Raw genomic sequence first — 16,629 nt, 5'->3', positions numbered from 1 at the left:
ACAGTCAGAGGAACTGTAACAGCTATATACGATGTCAGAAGGGTAGCAGATTGGGGGAGGGAGGTTATCACTTTGTGAGGGGTGAAATGGCTAACTATTACATTGTTTTGTACATCTGAAACTAATAATAAAAAAGAAAGAAAAAAAGCAGAGATGAGAAGAATAGATTTGGATTGAAAGACGATCACCTAATAAATAGCACAATATCCAAAGCAGATTTCAAAAAATAATAATAATAATAATAATAAAATAGCCTTGAGATGTTGCAACATCTTCATGTGAACAAATTAAAAAAATGTTTTTTTGCTAAACTCAATTCATTATGACACAATCTGATAATACATTTTAGAAAAATGTGTAACGGTTGTGTTTTCTTAAGGGGAAAGGGACAGAAAGCGCAGGGAAATACAGTACTAATTTCACCTTGGTCATTCAGAAAATTGAATGAAACAGACCCTTCTCCACCCCGTGCCTCCTACAAAGCAGTCGGTGGCCAGGGTGTTATTTGCAGTCCTCAATGCGGAGCTAGGCTACATTCCCATCTGTTGCAGCAGTTCTGCCCCGGCCCACCTGTGTGCCAGCTCCCTCCAGCACTGCACAGGCTAAGACAGGCATCTGAGTTGTGTCCTGAGCTCCCAGGCCACAGGGATCTCCAGGAACGGCTTCTTTACCTCCCCATCCCCTGCCCTAGAAGCCTGTGCTCCAGCACCAGAGTCAGCGCTCCTCCTGGAACCCTGCACCCTCCGAGCTGCTTCCCTGTGGTGGCCTTTGACCCCCAGGCCTAAAGCGCCCTCCCTCCCACATCCCTATTCAGCTGGCTGCCCAGCAAGCTCCACCTACTCCAGGAGGCTTCACGGGCATCTTTATCGCTTCATTTACCGTATTATGTTGAAACAATCTATTTAAGTGTCTATACTCCCCACTAGCCGGTGAGCTCCTAGAGGGTAAGAACAGGGGCTTCCCCCATAGTTCTAGCCTAAGCTCAGATCACATCACCTAATACACATTAAGTGCTCAAAAACATGAATGAAGAATAAATATATCTTGTATGTTTAACAACTCCAAGACACTGGGGATGGAAGTAGAAGGCTTCAAGAGACTGGGTACAGCACCAGGGTCAACATGGGATCGAGGTGTGTGTGTGTGTGTGTGTGTGTGTGTGTGAACATGCATACATATACTGAAGAGAAGGGGCTGCCTCATTCTATGGTCCTCCTCCCCAGTACTTGAAGGTCAAGGCCTCAGCTACAGCTCCCCCTTTCCTTTCTCAGTCTCAGGAATTGACTGACTACCCACTCTTCTGCCACAAACCTTGTGTCTTTGAATAAGCTTCTCTCCTGTTTGGCCTGTTGTCAATCAGGGAAATACACCAATTCATATTTATGCCTTCTTTCCCATCCCCAAAGCAAACAAATGCTTTATAAAGTGTAACGATTAGAGAATGGGACAAAAAGACTCCCTTTATAAGCTATTCCCCGTCCCTAATCCCTAAAGCACATCTGTCTGCTATTCCCACTCATTCTGTCCTACTTGGACCCTGTAGAAGAGCACAAAGCCACACAGAAGACTGACAGTGCACCTTGATGTCACACAAATAAGTGTTTGTCATCATCACCTACTGAGCATTTCTTTCGGGAAGGTAAGACGCGGCAGTAAAGAGAGCAAGAACATACATTCATACAGTGGAATATTATTCTAATGTAAAAAGGAATGAGCTACCAAGCCATGGAAAGACATGAAGGAAGCTTAAACGCGTATTACTAAGTGAAAGAACCCAACGTGAAAAGGCTACATACTGCGTGATTCCAACCATATGACATTCTGAAAAAGGCAAAACTATGGAGGCAGTTAAAAGATCAGTGGTTGCCAGAGGTTAGGGAGGAGGGATAAACAGGACGTGCACAGAAGGTTTTGAGGGCAGTGAAACTACTCTGCGCGATACTATCTATAACGGTGGATACATTTGTCCAAACACACAGAATGTACAGCACCAAGAGTGAGCCTTAATGGAAACGATGGACTTTGGGTGACAATGATGTGTCCGTGTAGGTTCATCAGTTGTAACAAATGTCCCAGTCAGGTGTAGGACGTGAACAGTGGGGGAGGCTGCGCATGTCTTAGAGAATGGATACATGGGAACTGGCTGGACTTTCTGCTCAATTTTGTGTGAATCTAAAACTGCTCTAAAAAAGAAAGTCTATGAAAATAAATGTATGCCTATGAAAATACAAACAAACAAACAAAAAAACCACAAGCAAGAAGAGAAGGGTGAGGTGCAGTGCTGTAAATGCCTCCCTGGCACCGAAACCAGAGAAACTCCCATAGGAGCCCTCGCCACTGCAGGACAGAGCCCAGGGAGAGGCTTGGAGTGAACTTGGGCATGGCCCTGGGAAGTAGTGATGGAGGATATGGGGTCCTCCTGGCCAGCTGGACATCACTGGCCTATATCAGAGGAGTCAGGTGGGACAGTGGCTGCCCACACAGAGCTTCAACCTGCTAGAACTGACCCTGAGAAGTGGTATCACTTTTATTCTTGCTGCCCCCTCAACCTTGAATTTGAGGGCTACGCCTCCATACTAGCACCTGGAGAACTGCTTCTACTGTCAAACAATCCAGCTGAAGGACTCAAGTGGTAAACCATCTGGTTTTCCTGACCAGTGGAAAACCCATCAAGTGTAATGGAATATCCCAGTGCTGCATCTGGGAGAAGGGGTGGACATCCCATTCATGAGATGCTAACCTCCTGTGAATATGCGTATTGGTTCATTCCTCCAGCCCGCAAAGTCTGGTTACCTGGTTGCTGTCAGTCAACATATGACTGTACAAAAGAGATGGGAACAAAGACTCAAGGAACACCGTGAAATTTTATCAGCCTCTGGGTAACCTAAAATAGATATCACAAACAAAAACACGGGTCATTTGGGAAGATGGTTTGGCTAATCAAGGACAAATTAGCTGCTCAGGTGTACATAATGTGTCAATCAGGGACTTACTTTTTATAAATAAGAACCTGTTGTCACTTGACTCTGATTAGCAGCTATTGTATCCCTCAACGTTCGTATTTCAAAAGCAATTTTGCTGCCCTAGTAATCTCTTCCTATGTGCCATCTGGTCTTCATAAATTGCCACCTGATATACTTTCCAAAAGGCTAAATCCCTTTTCTCTCTTTATCCAGCCAATGGTTTTGATACATTTTATTCAAAACCAAAACACACACACACACACACACCCCCCCCACACACACACACACACAGTTTTGTCATTGAAACTTTCTCTTCCTTGTAGAATGTTTCAAAAATTAATTCTCCTTAGCTATACATATCCTTCTTCTGGTCCCTGTTCTGCTTTCCAAGCTCCCCCTTTTCCAAGCCTCCTTCCTTCCGTGAAGCTCCCCCTACTCTTGCTGTTCTCTGAATTTTCCTGGCTCTTGTCGATTTCTCTGCAGAATTTGCTGATTCATCATATTATGTTGTACTACTTCTAATATGAGATCCGCAGTGTTCTATGACAACGGCAGATAAGATCTACTCAAGTGCCCAGCACAGAGCCTTTTGCTGGGTCACCCAAGGCCAATAGTATCCTGTGCCCTTAAACGCTTGCTGAGTGAACACAGGCAACTGGGGAGTCCTCTGGGCCTCACTTCCCTCCGTAAAGGGCAGAGAGGACACCTCCCTAACAGGCTGACGCAAGGACCACATGAGCATAAGGCCTGAGGTGAAACATGCCTGCAATAAATACCGACGTTTTTCTTCTCCCCGTGTGTGCCCTTTTGGCTCTCTAGAATAAAATCTCTGTGAGAGCAACAAGATCAGGACTCGCACCTTTCCTGTATTCCTTCAAGGCATTTTCACAGTAAGGAATATCCGAGAGATGGTTTTAAAATAATGTTCTCAAGTGAATGGCCAACTTGTCTTCAGGTGATGGGGTTTCAGAACTTGTCTTTACAACTTAATGCACCACATATTGAAAACGTTCTATTACAAAGTTCAAATACATACAAAATAAAGAGATTATAATGAACCTTGAAGTACTCATTCAGCTTCAACCATTATCAACTCATAGCCATTTTTATTTCATCCAGACCTTCCTCTTTCTTCCTCCCCAACCCTCATTAGAGACTATTTTGAAGCAAATACCAGCTATCATATTATTTCATATTTTCTAAAGCTAGTTTTTTAGTATATGTGCTGCCGAAGCGAGCACAAAAAGCTAGTTTTTTAAATCAGAAAATGAATAAAGCTGTTTTCCCTTAGAAAAAATATAATTCTATGCTTATCAAATAAAGCTACAGCCATTCCTGCCCTCTGTTCCCCATTGCACACGGCAGGACCCAGAGGACCCGAGTCCACACATTTTGAAGACTTCGTACAAATACAAGTGTAAAATACCTTGTTACAAAGTTTTAAACATTTTGGATGTACTGGGTGAAATAAAATATATTAAAATGAATTTCACCTTTTTTTGACATGTGTCTACTAGAGAATTTAAAATTATGTGTGTCTCGTATTATATTTCCAGTACAGTGCTTCTCTAATTCTTTTTCACAAAAGCATAAATGTGTTTCATCTCAACCCACCATCACTAGTGTTATTTGAGCACAACCCTAAAGCTAAAATTAATTCACTTGGACTTCTTTTTTGAATTCTTTTGTATACTTCCTCTAATGGTTCCTGCCAATTCCATTAAGATTTAAATATTTGATTTAAGTGTTCCAGGAATACAATCACAGCTACCTTGAGCATAAAACATCACGTAATCACCAGATAGACCCCTTCAGACTGAGAGTCAAAACATTTAACTGCTGTGCTATTTAAAAAGCAATTCCTAATTCACATTTTTATCTCACAATCAGAATATGATAGCATTTCTTCTGGCTGTTACAACCTTAGGTATTAGAATTACACTCTATGCAGCTGAGAAAATATTCAAACCCACATTTCTGCTACAAGACAAGGGAGGCCTGGGCATTCTCCATAAACCAGGAGAAGAGCCATTCACCTGCCCTCCACTGGTTTCCAATGGATGAAATAATGAACATCTGATAAACGAATGATTAAACACTGATTTTTTTTTTTTCCTAAGGAAAATCAAACAACCATTAAACCTGACGTCTGAATGTCAGTGGACTTTAGGGTACTTCCCAGCTGTGTTTTCCTAATGATCAGGAGGCATCAGAATAAGGTAGAATAATTTAGTTTTGTTTTAAAAAGTGACTCCATGGAAATTGATGGACTAAGTAAAACCTCCATTGTCCAGCCAATTGCTACCCAAATGGTGCTCTTGCAGACCAGTTGTCACTGGTCTGCAAGAATACAAGTACAGAGATTGCAAGTACCAAAAATATTTGGACACTTTTATAGCGATGTGACAAAGTTATTTATGTTGATTCAAATAAATAAAAAAGTTCTTATATTTTGTATGGGTTTTTTTTCAAATATTTCATTTTTATTGAATTTCACAAAAGTATGTTAACCCCAAACAGATCAGAAATCAAATAACTACTCCTTCCTTTAAGAAACACATCAGAATCTTCAATTTTCTGGTGATCTCCGTATTTGCAGGAGTTGGGGGCAGGGGGTAACAAAAGGGGAGAGGAAACTGTGTCTCTACATTTTTAGAAAGAGAAAAAAGAACCACTCAGGAGAGGGTGAGTAAAACAACTATTTCCATGACATAGCTAGGGTTACAACCTTTAACACGAATATTTTTACATCTACAACTACAATGCCATATTTCTTCATTTATAAAACACCATGGATTATAAACCATATTGTGATATAATAGGGTTGACCGGTCCTGAGTTCAGAAATATTCAAAATATATACAAACTAAAGTTGGTATGTAGAATGATTATACCTCAACTAAACAAAAATGTCAAGTGTTCATTACAGAAAGTGTTCTTGGGACAGAAAAATGATGAGGCCGCCCCGGAAGAACCCACAGTTGAGATGGGAAGACAGATGGTATCCAAAATAATCAAGGAGTAGAGAGTTGAGCAGGTGAAGGGTCAAATGACCCACAGGGCAGTCACTTCAGTTACATTCATCCTCAAAACTCTGTTCTTCACTATAAGCCAACCAACAGAGGGACCCCTAGGACAACTATGTCCTTCCTGGTGCCCTTGACCTTTCAGCAAAGAGGAAGAGCCTGGGTGAAGAGCCAGGCAGCTGCACTCCCAACTGGCTTAGAGCAGTAACCAGCCAGTCCTGAGCCTGGGTAGCTACTTCCCCTCTAAGCCTCAGTGTTCTCATCTGTAAAAAGGGTAAACAACACATACCTCAGGGTTATGGGGGAGGGTAGTTTGGTTGCTACAACATCCAGAGATTTGAGCAAGTTGTAGACTAAAGGGAAGGAGAAACTCCTGGAGAAAGGAGGGAAGCTTTGGGGGGAGATGGGAAGGGGTAGATTCTTCCGCCCAAGAGCTCTTTTCTCAGACTGGATATTGTCAGGGAGAAAGGAACAAAGCTGGGCAGAAGGCACCTCTGTTTTCCATGTGAGATGGGAGGAGGGCTCTCCATGAAAAGTGGGTGCTGAGGAGGGGCTGGAATAGGACGACTTAAATGAGGTGACAGTCTGCCTGCCTCCCAGAGGAACCTGAGCAAGTGTGGATCAGGGACCCCTAAAAGGATGTCACCTGGAAAAAGGGCCAAGCCAAATTTGTGGATCACGATGTGTGCAGGCTCCAGTGCCTCAATGGTGTCCCTAAAGGAGACCATGTGGCTTTTATTCTCGAGGGCATTGAGGAGGTCGGGCCCCTCAGAGGAGGCCAAGTAGGGAAGGAAGTAAAAGCAGGGGAGCCTAACAGAGTGGGAGGACAGGAGGAGTTTCTATAGGGAGATTTCAGGGAGGTCAAAGAGCAGGGGAGGGGGGTGCAAACAGGGGTGCAATCAGCAGGAACAGAAAATGCCAAGAGGGGCACAATTACTGGGGAAACCACACCTCACTCAGGGTATGGCTATGAAAACTGGAAGGCAAGGCCTTAACAGACAGCCAGTCAAAAGGCAGGTGGGGGGCTGGGTTGTGAATGGGTTCACCAGGGGGGCGCTGCAGCTGCCAGCTGTGAAGAGTGAGCCTGGGGACTGGGAAGGCCCCAGGTCAGGGCATCAGCTCCTCGGTGAGGCCAGGCATTGGCCAGAAGACACAGCAAATGGTTGGAGAGGAGCCACTGGGACAAGACAGGGAGGAGGAAGTGATGGATATGCAGGGAGGGTGATGACAGGGTGGCAGCAGAGACTCAGGTGCTCCCAGATCCCTCCTCCAGACCCAGGGACCCTAGGAGTGCGGGAGAGGGATCAGCTCCACAGGGAGCCTGGCCAGGGCGATTGAGGCTAAAGAAAGGCAGGGCCATGAACGCAGCCTGCGATGCAGGAGTTGGGAGGCAGTGTGGGATCAGTTTGTCACGTTAAGATGCTTAGCATTAGGTGTTACATGTCCATGTGTTTCCACATGTCTGGCTGGTACCACACACCCTGGCATAGAGAAGTTTGCCAGAGAGTAGGTTAGAAAGGCTGTTTAAGGGGGGAAATAAAAGGCTGCCCGCAGCCCACCTAAGACACGTATGTGGGGAGGAGCTGCCAGGTAATTCCAGTTCCTGGCCAGCTGAGTATTTCCCTTGAGATAACAACTGTGTCTCTTAACAAGCCAGACACCTGGAAGGAAGGACATAACTTACAGTGTTAGAAGAAAAGCAGGTACCTATTACGTTCCTACCTGGTGCCAGGCTCTACCCTGTTTTCCCCAAAATAAGATTTAGTTGGACAATCAGCTCTAATGTGTCTTTTGGAGCAAAAATTAATATAAGACCCAGTATTATTATATTATATATTACATTACATTACATTACATTATATTATATTATATTATATTATATTATAAAGATCGGGTCTTGTATTATAGTGAAATAATACTATATATTAATTAGTATAATAATTAGTTTTATAGTTTATTTAGTTGTATTAGTTTATATAATTACTATTATTATACTAATAATTAATTAGTGTAATAATAATATAATACTATATCTTATATTAATTTTTGCTCCAAAAGACGCATTAGAGCTGATGGTCCAGCTAGGTCTTATTTTTGGGGAAACACGGTAGGTGCAGCAGTTCCACATATCAACACGTTAGACACACAGAGGATGAAAGATGATCTCGGGTATCTGCCCTGCCCTTGAGCACTGGAAATAAACAAAGAAGAGCTTGCCGTAGACTTAGAGCCCTAAGAGACACATCAACTGAATGCAGTGGATATTTAGTATTAAGGCACTTTTAGGTGGAATTTATTTTTAGGGATGACAATAATTTGTTTAAAAAAGAGCCCCAGTCTTTTAGAGTTGCATACTGAAAAACACGCAGATGAAAGGTGATGGTGAGAATTTATTTCAAAATAAGAAGGGGTTCTTGTTGAAACCAAATGGGTCATGTATTAATAACCACTGAAGGTGGGTGATGGGGTACATGGGTGCACATACCTTTCTTCCTGCTTCTGCAGACGTTTGCAATTTCCAATTAAAAAACAAAAACAAAAACAGGAGGCAACACATGAAGACAATACACAATGCTTTTAACCTACCTGTGTTAGTATGATGACATTACTACAACAAACTCAAAACTCTGAAACTGTGTTTAAATGATGAAAATACTTAAAGCTTTAAAAGGCAGACTGACAGTTCTGTAGAGATAGAGTCTTTAGTTTTCTAAAACGGCAAGACTAGCTGGCTATAGGTACGTGTAGTCACGCTTGAGAAGACCCAGGAACTGCATCTGCCCAAACAGCGTGTCACCTTGACATCAAAGGTCAGCACCTTCCCTCTGATGACATGAAGTAAGTATGACTGATTCACCGGCGTGATGGGCAACAGACTGCTGCCATGCTTTGCTACCCTGTTGAGGGATCATGCAACAGAAAGGTGCCAGGTGTCAGGCTCACCTCCTGAGCACCTTCAGTGGGACGAGCATCCCCATTTTAAAACCACCAGAGGAATGGCAATAAGTCAGGGAAGGAAAATAGCTAATACCTGCTCTGGGAGTTAACAACCATAATACTGATTTATCACCAACCTCCCTCACTTTTGTGAGACCCACAGTGTGAATACCGAGGACTGCTGAGTCGGAAGGTGAATCTCAAGGAGTAAGAGTCAAGGTTAAGAGACCCAACCACCACTCCCACATACATACCCCCCACCGCCGCCATTCCATCACCAAACTCACACCACTTTGGGGAGGATTAGCTTAAGGATTAGCCAGTGATTCTCAGCCAGGAGCTGATTCTGTCCCCAGGGGATATGTGGCCTTGTTTGGAGACATTTTTGGTTGTCACAACTAGGGAGGGCTGCTACCGGCATCTGACGATTAGAGGCCAAGGATGTCACTTGACATCCTCCAATGTACAGGGCAGCCCCCAAAACAAAGAATGATCTGGCCCAAATGTCAATAGGCTAAAAGCCCACAAGGCCTGGCTTAAGTAAGTCCAATTAAGTGCTAAGGGGATATTCAGACTTGTTCAGGGAGGGAGAGAGAGGGAAAGGGAGTGCGGGGGACGGGGGGAGAGAGGGAGAATTGACACTGTCTTTTACAAATCCTTTATTTATATTTCTACCCATATTCTGTAACCAGCTGTGGCATTCGATGCCCTCTGGTGTAGCTTCTATTTTGTCCACTCACATCATAGGCACCAGACACTTGAGAGACTATGACTTCCAAGACCAATATTTGCTTTTTTTCCAACGGTCATGTTTACCCAAGATTATTCTGCTCTTGGTGAACTGGAAACCAACTGACTGTTGACACACTTGGAAGAAAGCCAACAAATAGTCTGGCACCCTTTCCCATGGGTGGCAAAGGGGGAATGCGGTCCAAGAAGACCAATCTCTAAAAACCACGTAAGCTTTTGGATGGAACCACTTTGAAAACAAGTTCATATCAACAGGGCAATCCTATTAACATTTTCAACAGCACTGAAGAGTCTGCAGAAGAGGAAAGAGAAGGGTAGTGGTGCAAGGAAAAGCACACAGAGTAGGAAGGTAGGAAGAAGGAAGAGAGAGTGCAATGATCGTTTAAAAACTTCAACAGGGTTTTGACCCGAAGAAGGTAGAAAGGAAAACAAACTCAAGTAATTTTTGCTCCATCAACTGTAGTTTTAAGCCCAGGAAAGACTATCTTTAGCTTCATTATTAACCCTGAAATATAACCGACAACTGACCTCCACAATAACAAATAATAGCTTCTCGTTTGAATTCTATTGTTACAGTCACATATGTGGCGCGTTTACGTAATAGTTCTGGTAACTGAAATTCAGCTGCACCCACTCTACACAATCACAAAATTTTTCTCATGTGCCACAGAGCTTTTGTTTTTCACTACCATTCCCCTTAACCACAAAAATTCAACTGTAGCTATAATTACTACCACCAAGGTCACCTGCTTACATAAGAGGAAAGCTTTCTGCCTACAGACTCTACCAACCTCACTGCAAGTGCTGTCCCTTCAAGAAAGTCTGGGTACCAAGTGTGCCTGAGATGGCACACTAATGTCTTGGTAATCCTGGGCACTAGAAGCATGGGCTACCGGCCTGCCGCTAGTGGGGACCTTTCTCAATCTCCCATCTTCAAGAAAGGAGCTGAGGCGTTAGACCCAGAAGGTCAGGCCAGACATGCTTACTCCAAGTGTCAATGACGCTGGGGTACAAAGGGCCGTGTCAGAGCAGACCCTTTGGTCCTCCTATGAGAACACACCCCTAATCTCTGGCCTTTAGGGGTTGAATAGTGCTCCCCCTACACACACACACAAGATATGCCTACATCTTAATCCTTGGAACCTGTGAATGTGACCTGATTTGGAAAAAAGTATCGTTGCACATTTATATGAGGATATCGAGATGAGATCATCCTAGATTACATGCCTGAGCCCTCAATCCAATGAGAAATGTCCTCCTAAGAGCCAGGAGAGAAGACCACATGAACACAGAGTTGTATTTGGAGTAAAGTAACCACAAGGCAAGGAATGCCTGCAGCCACGAGAAGTTGGAAGAGGTCAAAAATGAGTCCCCCCTCGAGCTTTCAGAGGGAGCATGGCTCTACTAACATCCTGATTTGGGGTGACAGAACAATTTCTGTTACGAATGAAGGGTAGCAATGATTATTTTGAGCTGTAGGCAAGTGAAAAACAGGAAACACAGGGAGAGGCTTTCTCTAAAATCCCCTTATCTACCTAAAGATAAATCCCCCAAAAGAAACTCAATTGTATAAATCACCTCCCTGGAAGTTTCGGCAACCAGGAAGATTGACTCATATCAGGAGAGGACACCAGAAGTCACCACCACACCCAAACTTTTTCATAAACTATCATAACTTCCATTTCTTCTTCAAAAGGCCCATTCCTCTTTCCTACAAATCACTCACTCTCCCTTCAGAGTCCTACATCCCCTCTCCCTTTTTCCTATTAAGATGGTATTTAAGCCTAAATTCTAAAGCTACCCTGTTGGACTACTAATTTTTGCTGGGCTGTCTCCCACGTACATAAGAGGTACACAAGTTAATAAACTTCTGTTTTTCTCTTGTTGATCTTTTATTGCAGAGGTGTGGAGAGTCTCAGCTAAGAACTCAGAAGGGTAGAGGGAAAATTGTTCTTCCTCCCCGACATAAGCCAGCCAGTTTGTGGTAGTTTGTTAAGCCCTTGGAAACTGCTGCGTGGTCTAACACTGGGCCTGTCCTGCCTCAGCATCTCAGAACAGCCGGGCCAGCGTTCAGCTGGGCATCCTCCAAGGGCTCCTGTCCACAGCCCCTGAAGAGCTCAGGAGGGTGAGGCTGGGAGACATGTCTCCAGCCCTGAAGGAAGAGCCAAGGATGTTTTCCCAAGGATTGGCTCTGGGGCATGGTCAGAAGAGAAAGTGTCTCTGCCATAGGGCAGTGCGCCACCCAAAGAAACAACCCTTCCCAAATGGACTTTTCAAAAAAATAACCCACCACCTTGTAGATCCTTTGATAAATGGCTGTCATCAGCCACCCTTACTGACATTTACTCAGCACTTCCCAGGAGCCACACTGTGCATTTCACAACATGAAGAGGCAACTACTCATTGAGTTTTCATTCCGTCATTTTCTGCCTTTCCTTTAAATTGCCACCTCTTACATATTGTGGATGAAAAAAGGGCCACATACTAAACCTGACAAGCTCGGTGCAGGTCCTACAAACCCAGAGACTGAAGTTAACCACATAGGATGGTCTGAATATAAAAATCCCAACGTAAAAGCAGGTCATGGCCAGTAGTCACATCCTTGGCCTGTAGCTTCCTTGACAAAGACCATGGTCTTTTTTGCATGTAAGATAACATGTCCTTGGAATGTCAGAGTAATCCCTTTTTCCGGACGCCCCAGGGCACAACCCTCCACTGAAACTATAGAATCCCTCACTGTTGTTCTTGTGCCATGATTACCAACTCTGTGTGCTGTAAAATGGTGACTATTAACTGTCCCGTACCCACCAATGTAAAAGAAGTACCTGTCTCTCCATTTTGCTTTTTATCCAACCCAGAGATTTCCCTGCTTTGCTTTCTCCCACCCCCTTAATCAACCACCAGTGGATTTCATGTAACCCTCCTCCTTTGATTCTAATGTACAAAATAAGTTGCAAAACCGCCATTTTTTGGAGCATTTTCTCAATCTGTTGAGATTTTGCTTTCCGACAACTGTCGTCAGTTTGGCTCAAATAAAGTCTTATAAGTTTTCTCTTAGGCTGGATGTTTTTTGATTGACAACGTACATGCCTAAAAATGTCCCATCATGTTGTTACACCTGAAAAGAGATTGCCATTGTTGGTACACCGCCTAAGGAACCTGAAGAGCAAGAGCTTAAGTCGTCTGCCCCAGGTCGCTCAGCCAGGTGGCGGACAAGCCAGAACCATGACCCAGAGCCTCTGTCTTCAAGCTGGTGCCCACAGGGTACCCTGCCTCACTCGGGGACGGTAGGTCTGTCCCCTCCTCTCCAGCATGCTTCCTGCCAGGAGCCAAGCCTCAGCCCCACAGCGGCGGCCCTGTTCCTTGCCCACGCCTCACCCACTCTCCAGTCCCCTTTCCTTTGAGCCCCACATTTCATGGTGTTTAACAATAATTAGGTACATAAAAATGCTAATGCCCTGGGTCAGGGGCTCAGAGAACTCAATTCAACAGGGACAGTGACATGTAAGCACGCAGTTACACGGTAAGAACTATAGGGAACGAGAAGGAATTCCTCAGGTCCTAAACCCAGTGTTTCATCTACAGTTAACAGCCCCCCATAAAGGCAAGTATCTCACATTTACCCAAGGTCCTGTGATTATCAGAAATGCGACCGTCCGAAATGAGGCATTATGTTATCGCTAGCCCCTCTGACTCCAACCTTCTGTTCAAACCCACCCTCCCCTGAGGTTCCCGGAGTACACAGGTCACACAAAAGTTTAGAAACCTTATCTTGTACGTGTTTCAAACCTCTTTAAAATGTCCCTTCCCTTGAACCGCTGATCACCATGAGGATCTATCATCAGGAAATAATCTTAGATGTAGAAATGCTTTCACATACAAGCTACATGTCTGTATATTTCACATAAGGATGCTAAACGTTCAAGGATGCTAAACGTTCATTCTTTGTTAACAAGAACTTGAACACAACTCCAGGATACAGAGGAAGGGGCTGATTAAGTTACACGTTTCATTCTCTTGAATGGTTATTACATGACCAGAAAAAACATTATTTATGAGAACCTGAGAAAATGCTTACTCTATAATAAGTGGAAAATAACAGAAAATTGTATTTACAGCATGATCACAACTATGTCAACTCCAGAAATAACTAACTCACGGATACTATGGGGGCAATTCTGTTAGGAAGTTCGCCAAAATACATTTTTTTTCCTCGGTGGGAGGGGCTGTGAATGCATTTCTCTATCTTTTACTTTTAAGTTTGTATACATTTTCCATAATGAATATGTATTACAATAGAGTAGAGGAAAAATAAAATTCACACTTAAAAGAAAAAAAACAAATCAAGGTTCCCAAGGCTACCCACTGCTTTTTTGGAAGGATACCTTCACAAACGCGTCACTTCCCTCTTCAGCCACTCCCGCCCCCCACCCTGCCTCTGGCGGCACTGAATGCCTTCACTTTCCCAGTGTTTGCCTGACAGCCCCCATCCACCTCAGTGCTTTTACACCCACCACTGTGCGCTTCCCTTCTCTCTCCCACTGGGATGAGAGAAAACCCAGGCATGGGTTTTACAGGCTCTGCGTCACTCCTGGAACCCCAGTGACTAGCAAAGTCTCAGGCACATCCCAGGGCTCAGCAGGTGTTCATAAAAGGAATAAAGAGAGAAGCACTGAGACCTGCTGGTATCGTAGCCTCCTCCCCAACATTTTCAGGGGTCACCAGCCTCTCCTGGCCCTCTCTGCCCAACCAGGAGTCACCTGCTCACACTTCAGTTTTCACAGAACACGACACATACCTAGTCAAACAGAACACTTGCCAGGTTGTTTTACTTCTTTCTTTCCCACATTGGCAGCAGCCACACCAGATCAACCATGAACATCCATGTCTGAGAGTTTATGTGCATTGTGTCCCTTCTCCTCACAATAACCCTAGGAGGCAGCTGTGACCTTCATCCTCATTTTACAGATGCAGAAACTGAGGCGTAAAGAGATCAAGTAACATTCACTCCCACAGCCACTCAACAGCAAGTGCTGTCTGACTCCTAAGCCCACTTCCTGTCTGTCTTCTACAGTGGGCTGTAAACTTCTTGCGGGCAGGAAATACATTTCGCTCTTTTTTGAAAGCTGGCCCTAGCCTGCACTGCTGCACATAGCATACATTCCAGCACCTGATGATTTAAACCACAGGAGAATGGTATTAATGTGGACTACTCTGATTCATTACGGGAGATAAACCTAGACCCACACAGTTGGAAGTTTAGAGGGTCTGCCCAGCAAAGCCAGGGTGATCAAAGTAGGTTCAAGTTCCTTCAGATTAACACGTGGTTATGTAAGGAATTTGAGGGTGCAACAGTTGCCAGAGTGCCCCTCAAGTATCCAGAAGCACTTAATTACCAAGTGGTATGTTAATTGTTGCTCTTAAATATCCATTAGCATAGATTCTCTAAAACCCTGTATGGGTAACAAGAATATCTTAAATTTGTGGCACAGATAGTATTTTAAAACGCTCTTTCAGGCATAGCTGTCAGTCTAGTGCAATTTATTACATATATATATATATATATATATATATATATATATATATATGCATTTTCGAATTTTCCCTAAATTGCTCTAAGTTATGTGACTTTCCATTATTTCAAACTAATGATTTACTGTACCAAAAGAATATTGTTAAGTGCTTCTCAAAATGATATTGATGAACATTGTTCACCCCTGGCAAACAAGAGAAGCCAAGTCAAGGGAAATTTTGTGCCCTGAGTGTTAGCTGGGACATCACACAGCGTGCAGACCCACAATGTATTAACACTTATTAACAGCTTGTCTGGGATTGCTGCTGGTGAGTCTGTGTGGCAAGTAGACACACACAAATTAACAGCTCTTACATGCACCTCTACTCCTTGGGGCTAATTGCTCAGGCAACAAGGGGATATTTATAAGCTTTTCTGAGACTCATTGGGAGGGATGCAGCATCTTACACAGCAGGAGAAAATCAATGTGTTCGGCAGAAACATAAAAGTGTGATTTGTAAGAAAATCTATAAGGTATATAATCTAGGAGGAGACTGACCAGTTTTCTGTAGTGGTCCCAGAACTTTCTCATCCATGCCCCAAATCTTCCTAGTTTGCAGACTGAAATGAACATTGCCACCACCATGGGAAAAGGCCAACTCCCAGCATCATAGTAGTGACTCTGATGGTTCTTGCGTTACCTGTGAGATTTGCCTCTCAACCCCACAAGGAAACCAGGAACCTGAGCTGCCTGACTCCTAGCAGCATATGACTTTTATCAAATCTGCAGGAATCTGTCTTATCTGGGGAAAAGCCGACCAGATTTGTCTGGCTCCTAAAGGTGTAAGTCTGACTCTTACAAACCATGTGGATACAGTTTGAACTTCTAAGTCTCCATTCTTTACCTGTAAAATAGGACATGTACCACCACCGAGGACATGCAAACTGAGTTCAAAAAAAATTTTAAATGCCCCTTATGGACTAATTTATTAGCTCAATAAGTTGGAATTTCACACCTGGCACTGGGCTAGGCACTTGTAAATACAGAAAGAAGAAAGGCCAGGTTTCTGCCATTGAACTATGTCCTACAATGCAGTGGGAAGAGAGACCTAGAAACAAATGACTACAGTAAAATGTGACACACACTGGAGGGAGTGGGCGAGTCATCCAAAATGTTCTGGGTGATACTGGTGGGGAAAGCGGAAAGAATCCAGAAGGCTTCCCACAGGAGGCCAGGTAGAGCTGACTCTGGGAAGACGACACTCACTGTACCTAACAAGGGAGGACAAAGGCAGCTGGGCATTGGATGGTAAAAGTGGCATGAAAAGGCATGGTATTTTAACAGAATGGGAGCTTTACAGGAAAGCTAGAAGGAACAGGAGAGAGCAGAGGGGGGCGCGGTCAGAGAGGCAGGTACAGGTAGGGGCGGCCCCACCACCTG

At 43.9% G+C, this 16,629-nt stretch overlaps 1 protein-coding gene across 9 annotated transcripts in view; it reads right to left on the bottom strand.

Annotated features, from left to right (window-relative positions):
* Positions 1-16,629, bottom strand: part of TLN2 (talin 2) — a 410,573-nt gene that overhangs the window by 254,756 nt on the left and 139,188 nt on the right. The window lies entirely within an intron of this gene.

Source organism: Rhinolophus sinicus, chromosome 3 (assembly GCF_057876585.1).
Source record: "Rhinolophus sinicus isolate RSI-liver-muscle chromosome 3, RSI-T2T, whole genome shotgun sequence".
NCBI classification, from domain to species: Eukaryota; Metazoa; Chordata; class Mammalia; order Chiroptera; family Rhinolophidae; genus Rhinolophus; species Rhinolophus sinicus.
The sequence above is the reverse complement of the archived record's forward strand: the minus strand, read 5'-3'. Positions and strand labels throughout refer to the sequence as shown.